General features: G+C 45.5%; 1 long non-coding RNA gene across 1 annotated transcript in view; it reads right to left on the bottom strand.

Moving 5' to 3' along the window:
• The window catches only part of LOC146811382 (uncharacterized), a 133457-nt gene that overhangs the window by 28846 nt on the left and 83428 nt on the right, over positions 1–21183 (bottom strand). The window contains exon 2 of the long non-coding RNA XR_014966722.1: positions 5624–5742. This is a non-coding gene — a long non-coding RNA (uncharacterized LOC146811382). The remainder of the gene's footprint in view (positions 1–5623; positions 5743–21183) is intronic.

Raw genomic sequence — 21183 nt, 5'->3', positions numbered from 1 at the left:
GGACTTGGCCGTGGCCCAGGAGTCCTTGAACCGGGCCAGCGCACTGTCCGCCTTCTCGCCAAAAAGGCGAGTGCCATCGAAGGGCATGTCCATGAGGGAGCTTTGGACATCCCCTGAAAACGACGTGAACCTCAGCCAGGCGTGACGCCGAAGCGCCACCGTGGTGGCAATTGCCCGACCCAGCGAGTCCGTGGTGTCTAGTCCACATCGAATGGCGTGCCGCGCTGCATCTCACCCGTTAGCAAGGGCTTGGGTGAGTTGCTCCCGGGCCTCCTCCGGGCACAAGGGCAGCACGTCCTCCACTGCATCCCACAGCGAGTGGGAGTAACGGTCCAAAAGGCAATCGGTATTTAAAGACCGCAGTCCCAAACTCAGGGACGAGAACAGTTTCTTGCCAAACTGCTCCAACCTCTTGGATTCCCTATCCGGAGGAGCGGAGGGGAAGGAGGATTGGGAGGTAGAGGCCTGGATAACCAGGCTCTCTGGGGTGGGGTGGTGGGAGAGGAATGTGGGGTCGGCCGGAGCAGGGCGGTGGCGCCTGGCAACGTTCCTGTCCACAGGAGGGACTGTGGAGGGCTTGGACCAAGTGCCCTGGAGTACGTCAATGAGGGCCTCATTAAACTGCAGCAGAGGCTCAGTGGAGCTTGCTGTCGGTTGAAGCACCTCGGTGAGGACGTTAGTCCTCACAGCCACAGCAGGCAACTCGAGCCCCAGGGCTTCGGCCGCCTTGCGTAGCACCACAGAAAAGGCTGCACCTTCCTCCGAGGCCACAGTCGGAGGAGAGATGAATCCAGCGTCTGGAGAGATATCCAAACTGCTGGCGTCCCCCAATTCCTCTGCCCAGTCCTGAGACAATTGGGCCTGTTCGGCCAGAGGGTCCTGAGACCCCTCCCAGTCGCCCTCATCATCCGATTCCTGGTAGACAGGAGGAAGGATAGGAGCCGGACGGTGAATGAAGCGGTCACCCATCGGCGCCGGTAACTGCGTCGGACGGCGCCGTACCGGCGCCGGGATCCGCAATAGGGCTAAACTGAGGCTCGACGCCGAGCGGGGTCGCCGTCGGGGGCAGAACCGGTGTCGGCGCCGGCGGAGGAGGCGTCGTGAGGTCGACCGGCGCCGGCAGAGATCCAGGCCTGGATCCCTCGGGGACCTGCGGCGTCGGGGCCGGAGCCCTCGACGGCGCCGGGGCCGGAGCCGCCGGCACGCGAGGTCGCCCAGTCAACCCTGCGGGGCCCGAAGGCGCGCCGGCAGGCGTCGACGGCGGAGCCAGATTCCTCATGGCCGAGAGGAAGGCACTGACCTCCGCTGGAGTCGCGTCAGTCCCAGGGACCGGAGGGTATGGGGACAAGCGCGGCTCCTGCGGCTCCGACGGAGCCACGGGGGTGGAACCACCCGGACCCTTGGCCGGGTCGCACGACCGGCAAGGGGAGTCCGAAGAGCGCGGACGCCGCTTGGACTTCTTAGAGTGTTTGGAGTGATGGGACTTACCCGAAGATCCCGACGAGTGATGTCGATGGCTGCGGCTCCGCGAGCGGTCCTTGGACCTCCTCCTGGACCGGGACCAAGAGCGACGCGGAGCCGAGTGTCGAAGCTCGAGTAGCTTACAGGACCGCTCCCGCCTAGCCTTCGACGTCAAGGCCTGACAGTCGGGGCACGACTCCGCGTCATGGTCGGCCCCCAGGCAGTACAGGCACCGGCGATGGTGATCCGTGACCGACATCAGTCGGTGACAGGCGTCACAATGCTTGAATCCAGGCATCCTACCGGCACCAGATGTCGAGTCGAGTAACCAAAAGAGGTCAAAAAGTTAGTCAAAAAGTGACTAGGGGTAAGCTCTTCCCGGATCGGCGCTTACTGGCGCGGAAAAAAGAAGAACTGACGTCAGCGCGCGAGGGCGGCGTCTAAGTACTCCGACGACGTCATTCCGGCGCACGACGCCAACGACGGATGCGGAGCCGCAGACGACGCCTAGCGACGCGCAAGGGGTATTGCTACAAAAATCTTTCCGGATCCAGCCTGACGCCTGGGGATATTCTAAGGTGAGGAATCTAACCAACGTGTTTCTTTCAGATGCATTGTATATGTCAGATGGAATGATCGTTTAAAGAGGAGAATGTATAACTACTTCCCAAAGACCGGAATTTCTACTATGCAGCACTGACAGTGAATCTCTTCCCACTAGTTTGTACTGATTTATGTACTAGATTCTAGTCATCAATATCTGGTATTAAATAATATGTGACTCCTCCTATGGCTAAGTATTCCAATATATTTAAAAATTGTTTTCTACCTGAAAACAAAGCATTTTTTTACTGAAAATGCAGTGCATAGTAACAAAGCTGTACATTAAAACGTCACACGGACTAGTGATTGAGATGATTGGTGATGACTTGAGAATATTTACATTACGAAAGTTAACACATTTCCACATTGCATATTCCTAGAATTTTAAGTATAGGGAGATAGTACCTTGTAATTATTATGGGATAATCCCAAAACTACAATTGCAACTCAGATCTTCATGTTCTGTGGCTACCAGCTGCGGTCCATGCAGGTAACAGCGGTGGGGTGGTGGGGGTTAGTGAGGGGGTATTTAGAGCGACGATGCAGATGGATAATTAAATAAATAATTAATTTCCCCTCAGCATCATCCCTCGAAATCCCCCTTTACCCAGGCCCCACCGCCCCACCGCTGTTACCTGCACGGACCACTGCTGGTGGCTACACTGGAACCACTACAATACATCTGCTGTGAGGTGTGAGGTGTATTGAGAACTGGACATTTTTATGTCAGGTAATTGGTCTCATCTGTCCCCAATGTAAGTGAAAACAAGCACAAAAAACTCAAATACAAATTTTAAAATTACAGATGACAGCCTAAAATGTTCAATTTTTTAAATCCTTATTGGTAGCTCAAAGCCACTGCACCCTGACTCCAAATTTCAAGTTCTTTTCGCTGCGACTGAACAATTATCAGCTCTGGTTTTAGTCCCCTAAATGCACATCTATTGGATCATTCTTAAAGTCCTTCCCCCTAAGCTTCCTCTGGTGCACAAAGGTGTATCAGATGACCCAGACGTCTGGACCCTGAACGTACACATGTTTTAGTGTTAATAGCTTAAGCTTTTAAACTATCCGAGTCTAAGCACGCCGCACTTTTTTCGTTTTAGTGTTAACAGCGTAAGCCTCTTTTATCCTAGTCAAGCACATTGCACCTTACTCGTTGCACAGATCCGTCAATCGGCTGAGGTCTCCAGACGTCTGGATCTGTTGCATACGCACCTTTCACTTACAATCATGTTGTTTTATCTGCCGCACCTGCTCTTTTTTAGGTTCATTGTTTTCAACTCTCTGCTTATGTGAACCAGTTTCACCTTAATTTACAGGTGAGTCTTTTTCTGGGGTTCTGTCTTATAATAGCCAACGGCGATGGGACCACGTCTCTGTTTTAAAGAAGATTTTAAATGTAACTTTTGAATATAGGTTTTATGAATTCATTGTGTAGTGTATTGCAACGGTTTTAACAACCAAGCAATAAAGATTTTCAGTGAGTGACCTTCTAAAAAGTGCTTTTACGAAAATGGCTGTTAATGGGTCTATAAATAAAGCTTTAAAAAATAAGTGCGAGAGCAGGGGCCCAAAGTTTTTCTTAGAAACCATTTGTTAGAGCTGCAGAATATGGAGGTTGCCAAACAGAAAATGTAGGAAGCTGGCTCTGTATATCAGTTTTCCACTAGGTGGTAATACCGTGCACAGAGACCAGGGGTTCCCAAAAGTGTAAAGGGCTCAATGCAAAACCCAAAGTGACCTATTTGTGATAGTGTGGCTGAGCAGCCTTAGGCCTAACTCAGAGGACTGTAAGACATTTATTGCACAACTCAAGAAGGAGCTCCAGACCAATTTAAGAAAATTATAACCTTTTCATATTTTATTTTAAGATCAAGGTCTCCACATTACGGTAAGTATGGTTCTCATTAAAAATACTTTTCAGGGTTCAGAATTGAAAGTGTAAAATTCAGAGCAGTTCAATGTTATCCTGTGGAGGAAAACAATTGTGAGGTGTGACAGGTACCAGTTAGTGTTCCAGTCCAGTCTTCGGGTTTCTCAGGCCAACACTGCGGGCATTGTCGCTCGTGGAGGTCTGGGGGCACCCAAAAGGCGCGGGATTCAGTATCTACACCTAGGCGGTCGATAAAGGCGGTGATATTTGCCTTCCACCGAGAGTAATGTAGCAGGTTGGTTTTCAGCAGACCGCCAACATAGTTATCATCACGGTCGCTGGCGGCAGACTGCTGTAGTTCGGATCGAGGGGTTCTGCCGGCATCGGACCGTCATGTAGCGGTCACAGTCGGGCGGTTGTGCCCGAGACACCGGTGGAGGCCAACAAGGACACTTGCAGGAGGGTATGGGCTCTCAGGCACGGAGCCGGGCACAGCTTGGGTCGGTGGGCAGAGAGGATCCCTAAAGGTCGTGGATGCCGCCCGGCTATAATGCTTACTGCCGGCAGGACAGAGTCACGTAGACACTAGTGTCGGTCCTCTACCACTGCAGTCATGGAGTTCGTTTGTAGCAGTGAGTCACCACTTAGATCCTCCTCAGCAAACCTTCTTAAACCTGCTGCCTTTAGGTTCAAAACCAAAGGAGTTTTAGGAACCAGAGCATGGAAACTCATGCCTTCACAACTAAGGCTGATGGAATCAGAAACCCAATTCAGGATAGCCTTGAAGACTTGCCTCTTTGGGTCCACTGATGCATTCTGTTCTTCACTTATTTAAACCGAGATATATTACTTGTCTACCTGACTTTCCTGCTCTCTTCCGCATAGCGCCAGGATGCTCCTTCTGGTGTGATAGTCGCGCTATATAAATATTTAAATCAAATCAAATCTTATTAACTCACTCTTGCCTCTGTGTTTTCTTACTTTATCACTATTTTCAAAGCTTTCGCTCCCTTTTTTCTTTCTTCTTTCCTGCATTTGACTAGTTTCTGCATTTTACTCGTTTTCTCTTTGCTCAAGTATTATGACCCCAAACATATCTCCCAGTGCCCACCACCTGCCTGGTACAATTTAGGCACACCTTGCGGCCTAGCAGCAACCCGAGCACAAGTGCTTGCTGAGAGGTCCCACAGCAGAGATGAAACAGATGTAATACCAGAGATCGATCGATTGACTATTATTGAGTACATTTCTTACAAAATAATACAAGACTGAGAATATCTGACTATTGTTTTTATATGATCTAGTTGTCCTTCATCCCAGCTATGATCATGACAGAAAACATGAGAAGAAAAAAAAATGTCGTGAAACGTTTATGCTAAGCACACTCTGAACAGACAAAGAGCCCACCCCACATGACAAATCTGCTAATAGTTCCTTAGGTAAAATATAAAATATTGCTTAAGAGGTTAGCGACCGGCCTCAACATTGTTGAGAGGCATAGGAGCCAGAAAATATAAACACAAACTGCTATTGAGTGGCGCCTTTAATCTGTCAAGATACATGTAGAGCAGAAACTGGTTGACCATTATTACCTTTTGTTTAAAATTTTAAACAGTGAATTTGAGTTCAGCTGTGTCTTTTAAAAGGCAAATTCTGCAGGTAAAGTGCCAAAACTTGTAATACCTGTGAACTAGCAGAAGCAGCTCCAGCGCTGTTCAGAGAACTTTACGCCTGTTAGGGCATGTGCTTGTTACTCCAAAGCGCGCCACCTCACCAGGACTGGACCAAGGATTTTGGGATTCCTAGCAGAAAAAGGAAAGTGCAAATCCCCTTTAATTTTCATACAACATGGAATCACATGAAGTAACATTTCAATGACATCACAGGAAGTGATATCATTTGACCTTTCATCCTTTTTTGTTATGCAACTCTGAAATGTAACATTGAAACGACTTTAGAAGAAGTAATTTCACACATTTACCTGGCTAGGCCCACCTGGTAAATGCCCAGCTCTTCACACTCTAAGATATAAAACTAATTTTAAAAGGAATAAAGTACCCTGTCCTGCCCATTATATGGATATTGCAAGTAACAGAGGAGTTCCATGACAGTTTACAAGACGATGCAACTTGGAGGTGACTTGCAATATCCTTATCATGTACGGCAGGGGGTACTTTATTCCTTATAAAACATGGTCACACCATGATCTTTCCCATGACCCACTTTAATCCTTGGTGTGTAGCTCTTTCATACCAAAGAGAGAGCATGTTTACAAGTATAAACTATAAAAATGGAATTTCTAGTGAAGAATTAAGCACATCAAAAAAGCAGTTAGATATTTGTTGCAAAAAGATCTTAGAATCAGTTTAATACAAACCATTTTTTTTAAAAAAGGCACAATGGCTCGGAATTGTAGAAACATGCAGAAAGATTCAAACTCTTCTTTAATTAACTAAGGAGTGCCAAAAATAATTACGTTGTCATAAATAAATCCTTTCTGCTTGTCACTGCACAGCTAGAAAAACAGAGCAGAAGAAAGTAAAGCCACATTTCCTTTTCTGCAGCTGCAGCTTTAAGTATGCTCCATGCCCTGACTTGCCTTTCCCCTCAGTTGCTCGCTCTGGCAGCAGACATTGTGACATCATAAGTCAACTGTAATAAGTTATTAATGTTGAGCAGCTACGTCATTTCTTTATAACAGGCGACGAGGTGAGTCACAAGTCGCCTATGTATTTAATACTATTGTTGTAAGAAGTTACAGGTGTTTTTACAGGGATTGCAGAATCCCATTTATTCTAGAAGACTCCTAACCCATATCCCTGCTGCACACAGATGGGTAACGCCCCCACACACCGATTGTCTCCATGAAGTCAATTGCACTTTCACATACGACCATGTCTGATAACTCTTCCAAAAGACTCACCCCATAGAGGTACTACAGATCCTGTTGGTACTGAAGCTACCTTGTCGCATGGTGCCCTAACCACCGTGCCCACATTGGACACTTTTGGTTCAGCTGACATATCTCCCTTTGGCAGACATCAAACAAGGCTTAAAAAGCAGAAGAAACTTCCCTAGGCATCAGTGAAATTTATAACACAAATGAATGAAAATACTAAAGATAACAAATGGATATATCCTGTAACTCTATTAAGTGGACATGCGTCACATTAATCTTACTAATTAGTACAGCTGTCCTAGACCCTTAACAGGCTAATAGCATAAGGACAATTAAGTCATGTGCAAGGTCAATTTGTATGAGGGATGTTGACCTGAAAAGGGGTGATAGTAACATAATACCTTGGTTGTTCCATAGAGTGTTACATTACCCATATTTGCCATCTATAAATGCTGTAAATAACAGATGTTACTATTACACAATTGATGATGTTCAATTCACTGATCTGGATGGAAGGCAGAGCCTAACCTGGAGAATCCATTTTCATGACATCCCAATACCACAATTTGTTTGCAGAGAGTCTTCAGCTCACTGAGCTGTCCTGGTGATGACAGGAATATGTCAGGCACAGACTGACAATTGTCTCTTCCTCAGACCCATTTTGAGGGGCATAAACCTAAAAGAAACCAGTAGATCAGTTCACGTACTCTGACTGCTCCTCCACCCAAATCTTGTTTCTCAGTTCTCTGCTTCTCATCCTCTTATGATCTGATATCTCTATTCTGTTCCTTGTTTCTTTGTCTTGCCCCTTAACTGCTATTTTCTCTCAGGTCTTCTTTTTTCCTTCCCATCCGGCTTGTTCCCCCTCTTTCTATTTTGAACTACTCCTTTCCTCTGCCACTTCTTTCTTATTGTCCTACTCCCGATGCTCCCTTCTTACCCTTCTCTCCTTTTCTTCACCAATCTCTTCATTCCATATATGTGCTTTTGCTCTTTTTACTTTTCCTTACCATTATCTCTGGCGCCCATATGCCTCCATTTGCTTTCTTTTGCTTTCTTACATTTCCCTTCCATGGCCCTCTCCTGTCTTATCAAACTTCACTCTCACTCCTCTCTTTAAAACAATTCTCTCAAATTCTTGTTGCAACTATGGACGAATGTCTTGATTACTACCCTCAATCATTTCACAACACAATGGCAATAAAATGTTATAAGAGTTGGTTCAATTTTGATTAAAGGTCAAATTGACCTAGTCAGAGCAAACTTTTGAAGAAGTATTTTCAAATCCTAGTTTAGACTACGTAAGGTATTTGCTTTGTCAATGTTTTTTAGCCATGTTGTACAGTTGCACGGCTGCTATGCAGCAGGATTGAAAGTTTTAAAGAAAAGCACTATGACGTGGCCAGGGATGACCACATTATAATGTTTTTTTTAATTGCTTTGGGAGGGAGGTCGAGAGCGGGGCAGAAGCCAACATTGAGTGGAGGAGGAAACATGAAGGGTGTGAGGGGTAAAAAGTGCTATAGTGAGATGTTAGACCTGACAGCCATTGGTGTGGTCCTCCCCAAACTTTTTGCCTTCTCCCCTCCTGTTGTCTGGATATCATTTTTGTTAACATTAGGACTCTGCACCCATTACCACTACTAACTAGTGTTAAAGTGTTTATGCTCTCTCCTTTACAATTGGCAATTGCCACATTTAATTTACTTATAATTGTTCAGCGGGACCACTTGTAAAGGGTATCCGGCCTCATGGAGGCCTTGTTGGCTACTGCCTGAGCTTCGCCGTTCAGGAGATTTTTGACTTCCAAAAAAGTGACAAAGTCTGAATGTAGAAATCTTCACCATGACTTCGTTCAGCGGCTCAACAACAACTCTTTCTCCTCAGACTCAGCTGGCTGCCTTGTTCCACTCAACTTTACATTCTCATGAACTTTTCTTTGAAATTTCTTCTAAATCCGAAGGTAAGCCGAAGGGCCCAATCCACCTTGTGTATTCAAAGATCACTCTATTCTGGTCAGCCATATATTTTGACTTTGCCCTGATCGTGCAAAACTAGATGCCCGCGGTCAGCACTCTGATCTTTTAGGTGCTATTTTTCACTTAAAACTTAAAAAATGCATAACTCCAGTTCTACTGATTGATTCATTTCTTTTAGTGTCATTCTATATATTACATTTTACTCTATTTTTTCTAAATTGATGTGGGATTTGTTTTGTGCTGTGTTTACATTTAATTACTGTTTTTGTGCTGCATGAATACTGTACACATTGCCTCTAAGTTAAGCCTCACTGCTTTTGTGCCAAGCTAGCTGAGGGTTAAGCACAAGTTAATTTAGTGACTTTTGTTGTTCACCCTGACAGAGATTATGGTTGTGGATTGAAAATGATATTCAATTCTCTCAATCAGAAACCCAATTTCTTACACATGGCATATGCGTCATAGCACTTTTTTTGTTGAGGCGGTGAGAATGATCAAGGCAACATGCATAACAGAAGGAGGTAGGGCAAGCGGGAGCAGGACAATCCATCACAGACAACAAATGGAGGTATGGTGGAGGCAAGCCAACACAGGCAATGAATGGAGGGGAAAAGGGAGGATGATGTCAACCCAACACAGGCAACGAAATGAGAGACGGAGGAGGGTGGCAGTAAGCCAACATAGACAACAGAAGGAGGGAGGAACGATGTGGGAAAGCAGATGGACAGGGGAGGAACACAGAGGGAGGAGAAGTACATAGGGCAGCCAGCTGTAAAAGACAAAGGGGCAAATTCACAAGGAGCTATCGCCGAATTAACTGCACTTTATCGCAGACAAAGTCATGATAAATTTACCTCCCCATTCACAAGCCGGTGTTAACAGGCCACAGCACCTGTTTACCCATGATGGCAGCCGCAAAAAAACATCGCCACAGAAGCCCCCTGCAACTATCGCTAATGAGATGCAGAGTGGGCGTTTCCGTGCCAAAAGCCGTGACAACATCGCACCTCAACATTCACAACGAACAGCCAGATCGGCGATAAGAACATAAAACAGGTGATAAGGCGTGTTAGCAGCAGGAAATCTACACCTGCTCTTACCTGGTGTAAAGTCGGTCGGCAGCCAGCACCACAAAAGGGAGCACAGCCCAGGGCCACATCGGAAGGGTAACAGATGCCATGGAGCCACCCATCATGCAGCCCGGATACCCAAGAGGACCACAACACTCACCGACACCACACCCAGGCCCGCAAACCCCCCCCTCCCCCGGGACCACCCCGGACTAAGAAACTGCACACCAATACCACGAATCCCAATACAAACATTTTGCCTGATGTCGCACAAGCAGGAAAATCAACAGACATGCGTGGTCAGAAAATGGAGACTCAATCAAACAGCAATGCAATCACCAACACAAAACACCATACAAACAAAATCCGAGACAACCCTTAGGATGAGTCCTAGCGGCTCCTCACTGGACAATCCGTAGCACACAGCCTGGAAGATCCAAATCCAGGAGAAGAAGGTGTGCCATGCGCCCAACAAAGGAAAGAGAGGGAGAGAGCGAGGGAGAGAGACGGAGTGAGATTGCACAAGCAGCGCAAGGCCTCTCGGGCACCTGGCTTCACATGCCAACATGTGTGTGTGTGTATCGCATCCATACACCATGAGTCCAATGCTGTGTCCCAATCTCAGCGCCAAAGCCACATTACATTCAGAAAATGCAAGCAGTAGTCAGACAAACATCAGGGATGAAAGCTCCATTGTTCCATTGCAGAAGGCGGGAGGACACCTGCACCTCTGATCTTGGTCCAGAACGCGCCTGGAACACCCTGAGAGAGATGCCATGGCAGACGGAGACGACTCCCACACCACGCATTCCGCAAATGAACTATCCGACTCATCCACACCCCAAACACAGAAGCTCCTGCCTGTGGTACCCCCGCATGGGATGCCCTTGGCACTCACGGAAACAGCAACCCACTCTCCCCAACGTTGCACACACATTCGAATCATTGCTCAGAGCCGTGGTATATCCTCCACACAACTGCCGCAGTTCAGAAGAGTGCCGGTTCCACGAGACACACCAACGCAATTACAGGCCATACCGGGCACATGCACAACCCCCGTCACGTGGAACAGTACCGTGCATGTATGCTGCATTTACTGGGCGCACTGCCACTGGCAGTGCTGCAGATCAGTTACCGGCTCAGCCCTGGTTCCACTGCCGAACATGCACATTCGAGTGTCCATTGGATGTCTGCTTATCCAACACAACTGTTGATGAATTGGACAATGACTTGTGTCTGCGCCCCCTGTTGGATCACGAACAGGAGTGTAACCGAGACAGCCGTGCATGGGATGCCCTGACATACTGCGTATGTATTGGTAGTTGTGCATGGGAGATTGCACAATTCCTCGTGTGCAGTGACCACATCGAGGCACTCCCCTATTGGGCTGTGTTGCGGATTGGTGAAACGGTGTGGGCTGAGCACACCTGCCCGAACCAATTAATGGATTGGCTTACCCTGGTGTTCCTTGAACACGACAACGACGTACTATTGGAACACATTACACATGAAGCTGCATGGGCATTCATGGACGAGTAACTACGTTCCTGCAGCACATCCGATTCTCACCCACAGCACATGTACCAATAACTTGCTGCATCGTGGGGATTGCTCACATATCCCACCACAACAGAGGACACGCCTGCCGTCGTCCGGCCTCCGGATGCATGTGCGTGGAACAACGCGTGTGTACACACACCTGTGCAAGGTGATGCAGGTCCATGCTCGGTGCAACACAGCGTCGTTTGGCAACGTTGCAAATTCGAACACACTGCTGGGGTAGAGGACACACATGGCAATGTAGCATGACATGTGAACCTGTCGGACCCTCACACCTGATCACTGTCAGCAGAGCAGACAATCAGCGCACTCCGGCGGCAGAGCACTATGCAGATCCCATGGGCAGTGAGTCGTGCCCCCTCACACGGGGCAATGGGCAGATTCCAAACAACACATGACTCATACGTGATTAATGTTGCCCATTTTAGCCCCAACATTTTCTGAACCTCGACATGTACCCATGCTGTGTGTAAGTGTCTTAAGCATGTCCCTGCCTGTCGTGGCCGTTGCCTCGTCCGTACTGACACGCACATGCCTATAAAATCTATGCAACTCCACTGGTGCCTAACTGTGAGGTGTGTTTTTTGGATTGTCCACTCGTGTGCCACAATGAGCATCGTCCATACACAGGGAGGAACTGACTGACGCATGTGCAATGGGGGTGTTTCCATTGGCAAGCTCCACCTCTGTGAGCGAGACATTGTTTTTGGATAGGTGCTGGACGACATGTGCACTTACGTGACTTCAGCAATGTGAGTATGGTGCCCAACCTCTGACCATGTGGAGCAATGTCACATATCACAACAGAATGTGTCCACCCAGTTGTGTGTGAGTAGGTAAGCGACGTGAACTTCTGGTGTCATGTGGTGTAGGACACCACTCCTGGCCTACTTTCGTTTGGGTCATTCCTACACACAGCCCTATTCAATACATGGATGTGTGCCTATGTTGGGGGTTGTGAGATTGTTGTTGATGTGCAATGGGGACACAGCTAGTACTCACCTTCACAGTCATCCAATTGGCCATGGGTTTCAGGGATACACATGCGCATAGATGTCAGTTATCAGGATGTACCTTCATGTGCAATCATTGTTCCTACATCCAGCCATACCTCCATACATGAGTGAACATAGTGATGAAACATCTGTATGATTTAGAATGTTTTATTCACATTCAGGTGATTGACGGAGCTGTGGCTGTACATGGCCATCCAAGCCCACATCACATGAAAGCCCAGTGGTCTGCAAACCAGAGTACTTTGGGGATTGCACAGTGATTGGGAAGAGGGAGAGTGCAGTCTGCAGCAGGATAGATGTGCAATTGGCCAGCAATGAAGAAATGGCAGTCCGTGTCGGGGTCCAGGTGAAAGTCGCAGAGTGTTCCGGGGGTCACTAGGAGGTGTTTCCCAGGCCATGATGCATAGGTCATAACCAGGCAGGGACAGGCCATACGGCGGTGATGGCTGCTACTGCCTCCTTCATCACACAGTAGTTCACATCCCCTTCTTACTCCCCTGATACGGGTTCTGTGTCCGGTGAGTGGCGGGGTGATGGCTGCATCACTGTGTGCCACTGACACATCAGACTGCAAAGGTGATGGGGCAACATCACTGTGTGCCACGGACACATCAGGGGTCGGAGCTGTGTGTGTTGTTGTTCCCGCTGCAGTCATCTGGGAAGGGCTCAGTGGCAGCAATGGCAAAATGAAGTGCTGCAGGGCATTGAAGTCCGCAGCTACTACTCGCTGGAGTCCATCCGTGTCCGACTTCCTTCCAGCATGCATCTGCTCCATGGTCTCCATTGACCTCCGCATCTGTGCCAACTCTGTGTTGTCATGGCTGGTGCCTGTCTGCCCACACAGTTCTTGTGTATGATTCATGGCACCAGCGAGGTCAGCCAAGGTCTGTGGCGGAGCATGGTGCGGACAGCGGGTGTCCGAAAGGGACGGTAGGGGTCCCTGATGGGACTCAGACACCCACGTATGGCGTATTTGGCTACCATGAGCTCAAAACCCACCCGCAGCTGTTCAACCAACTCCACCTGGGAAGACCACACACGTATGTGCTCCATGTATTGGTTGGGAGGGTCCTGGGAGACAGCCGTGGTGGTGTGTGTTTCCTGCTGTGTGGTCTGTGCATGTGGTGGGGTCACCTCGAGGCAGCTGGCCTGCCCTGCTCCTGGGGGTGGGATGCAGAGGCTGTCCAGTATCCGTTGGAGGGTATCTTGACATATGTGCAGGTTGTCCTCTACATCATCAATGATGGGGTTTGTGGTCTGCTCTGCAGTAAGTGTTGATTGTCCCTCTGAAATGTAAAGGGGAGATGCAGGTTAACAGAGTTTCACATGTATGTTGTTGATTTACAGATGTTTACACTCAGACTGCATGGCAATGTACATTGTGACTGTTTTGAGGGAGCTGGCTATTTGATTGCAGTCAGTGTGTTTTCCGAATACATGACGGAAGTGTGGTAGTACCTGTTCATTGTTATCACAATGTGTCAGGCAATGCCAGATGTGAGTGGACAGTTACTACGCATGAGCGGAACCTGTTGTGAGCACTGTCCTGTGGTGCTGGTGTTGCACATTGTACCACATTACCGTCGTTGCTGATGTCCTGTGATTGCTATGTGTGTGTGCTGCATTGTGGGGGAGTTGCCTTTACAGTTCTGATTTCGTGTGGCCTTCTCCCTTTGAGGCGGAGTGCCTTTGAATTGTGTGCTTTTCGGGGCCTGATTTGCTTTTGACTTGGGTCATATATGCTCTCGGACAGATTTTGTGGCCTGGTGCATTGTTCGTCTGCTGCGTGTATTGTACGGCATGGGTTGTGTGTACACGTGGACACGTCAGTGTGTGAGCTGCTCCTTTACGGATGTGATTCGCACTGGGCTACCTCCGTGTCGATTCGTGGGCCATGCCATTTTTTTGGGGCTGCTGCCATGCTATCGGACATGCAGTGTTACTTGCATAGTCAGTGTGGATCACAGAGCCGCTGCTTTGCTGGATTCAGCACATGTGTATGGGTCGGTTGTCATATTGGTGATAGGGGGGAGGCCCTCTGTGCACATTGTGTATGGGGGCCTACTTGGCATTTCTATGTGTGCTGCAGTGTGCCAAGGGTATCAGGGACATGTTCAACAGTCATTGTGCGTGTGCAGTGTGCTACGCATACTTGTGCATGTGTGCCATTGTGCCCATCACCCCCCATCCCCCCGTCCCTGGTCGTTACTCACCTTGTTGCTGTTGGGTCAGGTCGTATCGGGCTGTGTCCAGGCCCCCCAATCCTGCCACCGTCTCCTCACTACTGATTGTGGCCACCATTTGCTCCAGCTCATCCAGCTTCTCCTGTGTTGCAGCAGGCCCACCTCTCATTGCCATTGCTGCCTCCCTGTTGGCGGCGAGCTTATGTTTGCTCTGCCTTTTCAGATCATGCCAGTACCTCTTGACCTCCTCGACACTCCAACTGCATTGGCGTTAGTAACCATGGCCTGCCATTTTTCGGTTTGGGTTGCCAGTGCCGCTGTGGAGGTGCCGAACAGTTGTTGATGGTGTTCGGCCACCTCCGTGACGAGTATCTGGTCTTCCTGTGGACTGAACCCGTCTTCCACTTCCTCTTGTCCTTGCCCTTCCCCGAACGCGGGGTTCCTGGCTGGTCCTCGGTGGGGCGTGTGGTGTTCGGCTTGTCCTCTGCACTCTGTCCGGGTGCATCCATGTTGCTAAGCGGTTTGAATAGTTTTTTGGGGTTTTTTTTCTTGCTTTTATGGTGCTTTTTCCCGCCAGGCGGGTGGGATTTGCAGGCCTGTGGCTGGTCTTTGCTGAATTCTGTACCGCGATTGGCCTCATCGCATGTTTTTTGCGTCTGCGTATCGCATTTATGAGGCATGGCGTTGATTTTCACACGGACATTTGACGCGTTATCTGGTGACTATCGCATGCTACCGCCTTGTTGTGAATTCCACGTTGACACGGGGTTATTTTCCTGCGATAGGCTGCGATATTGAAAGTTGTGTTACGCTACTCTTGCGGTAGTTATCACACGTTCTTGTGAATATGCCCCACAGTCTGGTAGAGTGCTTAAATCCGAAGAAAAAAGTAGCTGTTGGAAATTGCCCTTTGTGCAGGGTTACCCAAACCATTTTGCCTTCCTCCTCTTTTTCAAACCCTCTTTTTGTTGGCTTTAGGACTATGAGCACTTGGCCACTACTGACCACTGCTGAAGTGCTTGTGCTTCTCCCCTAAACATGATGACATTGGTGTATACCTGATTGGCATATTTGATGTACTGGTAAGTCCCTTGCAAAGTGGTATACCATATACCCAGGGCATGTATATTCTAATGCTACTAGTGGGATGCAGCATTGATTGTGCCACCAACAGAAGCAGCCCTTCAAACCTGTTTCAGGCCTGCCACTTCAGGGCCTGTGTGTGCAGTTTACTGCCACTTCGACTTGGCATACTTTCCAAGCCTTAAACTCCCCTTTTATTACATACAAGTCACCCCTAAGGTAGGCCCTAAGTAACCGTAAGGGCAGGGTGTTATGTACGTAAAAGGTAGGACATGTACCTTTATGATTTGCATGTCCTGGTCGTGAAAAACAGCCTATATCGTTTTTTTCACTACTGTGAGGCCTACCTCACTCATAGTTCAACATTGGGAACTCCTTGATACGCTTCTAAGCTGTATTTCCTGATCAGAGAGTAGTAGCTTTTTCATGTTTCATATCTTTGGAATGGTAATGATAAATCCTCCTTACTGGTAAAGTTGGATTTAACATTACTGTTTTAGAAATGCCACTTTTAGAAAGTGGACATTTCTCTGCACTTACCACTCTATGTGCCTGACAGCCTGTCTCCAATATATGTCTGGATGGTTGACAGCCACAGTTTGGGGCCACAAACACCCCAAGGCAAGGCTCATCTGCATTATGAGTACTCATCGGCATTCTGATGGGTCTTCTAGGGAAGAAGGGGAGGGCTGACGCTTTCACTTCAAAAGGCTGTGTCCTGTCAACACACAAAGCACTGAATTACCCCCCACAGATCGCCTGACAGACATATCTGGGTTGAAAGGGATCCTTGCGCACTTCAGAGAGCTGCCTTGAAGTCACCCCCATATCAAAGGCACTTTTAGGTATCAGTAAAAGGTCTCTGACGCCTTAAAATAAGACACTTCTGGATCTTGAACTGAACCTCCATCAGAAGGATTGCTGCGCTACTTAAAGGACTCAACTGGACTGCTTTTCTGGAAGGACTGCTTTTCTGCTTGTTGCCCTGCTGCTAACTGACCCTGCTGAAGGACAGCTGGACTCTGCCTTCCTTCAAAGTGATCTCCAAGGGCTTCTTTGGCTCGCCTCCTGTTTTCTGAAGTCTTTGGGACACAAAAGATTTCCTGCAATTCTGCTTTTGCTGCTGGACTCTGCCTTCTGTGAGTCCTTCCCTTGCCTGAGGTGCCCTCTCCAAGTTCTGAGGCAGCAGATGTGGGTTCTGCAGCTTATTTCTTCAAAACTGATGCATTGTCGTCACTGTGTCGATCGGAACTGACACATCGCCCTTTAATGCCGAGGATGTTTGAAGGACAGCGCTTCTACAGCCTGCGTGGCCCAATGACGACGCTCTGTGCTTCTAGGCGATGACGCATTGCCTTCACTCTAGTGAAGCTCGACGATGATGCGCGCAACCCCACTGCATGGAAAATATTGACGCATCATGCCCTCAGCTTTGACGCTTTGCTCAATTCAAGGTACTTTCTCAGTGGGCCCTTCATGGGTCCTGTAATCGGCATGCCCTCCATCGGGGTCAGCCTGAACTCTGGATTTCCACTGGTCCCTCGCGACCTCAAGTAAACCTTTGACCACTAGTGACTTCTAAGCACTATTTTTGCATTTAATCTTTAAAAATTAATATCTCTACTTCTGCTAATTGGATTTTTGTCGTTTCGGTCTTATTTTGCTTAGATAGTCTCTATTTTTCTAAACCTGTGTGGAGTCTTTTTGTGGTGTTTTTATTGTGTTACTGTGTGTTGCACAAATACTTTACACATTGCCACTTTAAATAAGCCTGACTGCTCTGTGCTAAGCTACCTGAGAGTTAGCAAGGGTTATCTTATAGTGCTTATCTAGCTTACCCTGACTAGAGTGGTAGTTCCTGCCTGGCCTGGTGCATACCTCGTCCAACCAAGAATCCCATTTCTAACAGCAGCACTTAAAAAACATAAGCAGAGGAAGGGCACAGGTAATTCATCCATGCTCCGGGCGAGGGACAAACACAAGAAGAGGAAGGAAGTCTATAGCAGCTGACAAATGCGAAACACAAAAATGAGAGTGATAATTAAGCCAAACAATGATAAGCCGGTAACTAGACAAAATATCGAAAAAAATATATAGAATTGACAGAATATCGAAGTCAAAATATAGAATGGACATAATATCGAATGAATATAATATAGTGGTCAAAAATATCGAAATGCAGGTAAGTAATATTGCCTGTCAAAATATCGAAGTACATAATATAGGCATTAAAATATATTGAATTTTTAATAATATCGATTTTTTAAAAGTGTTTTCTATGTTAGTATATCTGTTTAAAGTGTATATTATTTTTGTAATGTATGTTTAATTTTTTTAAAGTAAAGAATTTTATGTTATTTAATTTTTGCGTAATTTAATCCCGTAGCGGGTTGTGGGTTTATAGGGAAATAGGGTGGGAAGTAATTTAATTATGGTAAATTAAATGTTAATTTTTAGGAATTATTCATTATTTTTAATTTAATTTAGCGTTTTAGTTCTGTAGCGGGTTGTGGGTTTATAGCGGAATAGGGTGGGAAGTATTTTAATTGTAATTAAGTAAATACTTATTTTAATTTATTTGTATTTATAATTAATTTATTGTTAATTAATTATTAATTGGTAATTAATTTTTATTAATTGGTAATTATTTTTTTATTAATTGGTAATTAATTGTTATTAATTGATAACTTGATAATTATGTTAATTGTATTAATTTATTTTTCGAAGCGGGCTGTGGGTTTATAGGGGAATAGGGTGGGATGTAATTTAATTGTAATTAAGTAATATTGAAATTATGTTTGTGTATTGATGATTAATTTATTGTTAATTAATTATTAATTGGTAATTTGTTTATTACTCGTTACATTTTTGGTATTGAAAATTCATTGCTTGCTAATTAATTATTAATAGGTAATTACTTTTTAATAAAGAATATTTATTGGTATTTATCATTAATTAATTATTAAATATTTTGTAATTGGTAATTAATTTAATTAATTTTTTATTGGTATTGATAATTTAATTTTATTTAAATATTAAATCGTTACTTTCCCTACTGTTGCACTCACTGGAGTGGGAATAGTAATTTTTACTCCTACGCTATCCAACGCTTTCCCTACTTTTGCACTCACTGGAGTGGGAATAGTAATTTTTGCCCTCCCGCTATCCAACGCTTTCCTTACTGTTGCACTCTCTGGAGTGGGAATAGTAATTTTTACCCATACGCTATCCAACGCTTTCCTTACTGTTGCACTCTCTGGAGTGGGAATAGTAATTTTTACCCCTACGCTATCCAACGCTTTCCTTACTGTTGCACTCTCTGGAGTGGGAATAGTAATTTTTACCCCTACGCTATCCAACGCTTTGCCTACTGTTGCACTCTCTGGAGTGGTAATAGTAAATTTTACCCTCCCGCTATCCTACTCTAAAAATATTGAATATTTTTTATTAATATTAAGTTAATATATAAATGTATTAAACAATATAAATGTATGTTTATTTTTTATAACTTACATTAATTATTTATTAATTTTAAGGTTATTTAAGTATTTTTAAGTATGTTTTAGTTAATTATATTTATTTAATTAATTTTAAATTACTTTTAAGACATTTAAACAATTCTATATTTTAACAAACTATATTATTTACAACGATATTTTGGATTCAATATTTTTGTACTTACCTGTTTGTAGATAGGAATTCGATATTTTGGCATTCTATATATTGGTCCATGATATTTTGGCAGGTCGATATTTTGGCATTCTATATTCTGTCACTGATCCGATAAGCCATGGGCAGTCTCTGAACCCACTGATATTAAATAAAAGGTCTTGAAGTAATGGCAGATCCGTTGCCTAGGCAAGACTTACACATGTTTTCTATCCTCTTTAAAAAGAATAAAGTCTAAGGAAGATTCCCTACCTTTCCTTTCCACTAATGGTTTCACTCCATGAATATGCAGATTGAGCTAAAATAATTTTCAAAATCACTCCCTCTCTGGAAAAAAGCCTTGCTCTGACACAGACACCTGTTTTAACTCTTCAGATCTGTGTGAAAAATAACAATTTAAGCCTGAATATGTCCAAAACTGCATTCCTGTATACAAGGTCAGATTAGGACAGAAAATAGGCAGGGGTACAAAATTAAAACTAGCCCCCTTTACCAAATCAGATAGCTAAACAAGCATTGGAAATGGTCTTGTTTATGAGACCTACCAACTTTGTTAATGTTTTTAGCTATGTCGAACTGCATCGCAGCGGTTGTGCACCAGCGTGAAAAACTAAATAAAGATTAGACTGTCACATTATTTTGTAGGCACACACATGCATGCATTTACAAAGGGCACTGTTTTGTTTTTATTATTTACAGAGCCGAGATTGATTGGTAATTTTGTTTAAAGATAGGGCAAAAGCTCTCATTTTGAAGTGGAGCTTTTGAAAAAAAATACATAATGGATGAGCTGGTTGCAGCAGTGGGTGGGGAGAAGCATCAAGTAGGAGAGCACATGGATGAAGGAGAGCAATGTGGAGTGTGGGGGCAAAAGAACAAGGGCAAGAAAGCAACACAAGTGTGGGTGGTGGGAGAGAAGCACATGGACATTGCCCAAGGGGGGATAAAAGCACACGAGGGAGAGTGCTGGAAATCACATGCACTCTCATGGTGTGCCTAAACACGTAGAAAAAAGTAGTTTCCTGAATATGAACAGAGGAAGAACAGAAGCCTGCCAATGAAAAACATAACTAAAGAGGTTATGCCTCCTCGCAGGGACAAACGCAAGACTGACAAAATAAACATATAAGAAACTGGCAAATAAGTGTGACCGGCAAGAAACTAATGGTAAGAAATGGGTGGGCTCCAAGCCCCTTTATGTTCCTGGTAAACCCACAACATGTCTTTTGTACCAGACGTGCTGTTTGGGTGGCCGACCTAAAAACAACCTTTTCATGTGGGTAACAAAACACACAGAAAGAGCAGCTATAGCCAGATTTTTGTTCAAGAAGTGCAAAAGGTAAGCAGCTAAGGTTAGTTAAGAGTAGAAACATAAAAACACAACTCAGGTCACGTTAGTATTTATGTTGACCAATCTTTTGATAAAACATACAGCTTTGCATGTGATGTGGCTGTCCCCTTAATGATTCTTGCAGATGGTGATAATGTGCTATCTTAATTTCTCATGTTTGAAAGCTTTATTGAAGAATTTGATAACAAAAAGGAGATATTAGCATACACTGAAACAATACAGAAATCCAGTGAAAAACCTTAACACTGCTAATATCAATGTTAGGAACCCAAAAAGCATTTTTAAGTGCTATCTTAATTTCTATTGCGATAATTCTACTGAAGCCCTACTTGCCAAACTCACATCAATGGTTCAATTTATTTATTCATTGGCAGATTATATTGTATATGTTTCCTGACATTTTTCAATTTCGCCTCCATCTGCCAGTGTACAA

Source organism: Triturus cristatus, chromosome 7, assembly GCF_964204655.1.
Source record: "Triturus cristatus chromosome 7, aTriCri1.1, whole genome shotgun sequence".
In the NCBI taxonomy this organism is placed as follows: Eukaryota; Metazoa; Chordata; class Amphibia; order Caudata; family Salamandridae; genus Triturus; species Triturus cristatus.
The sequence above is the reverse complement of the archived record's forward strand: the minus strand, read 5'-3'. Positions and strand labels throughout refer to the sequence as shown.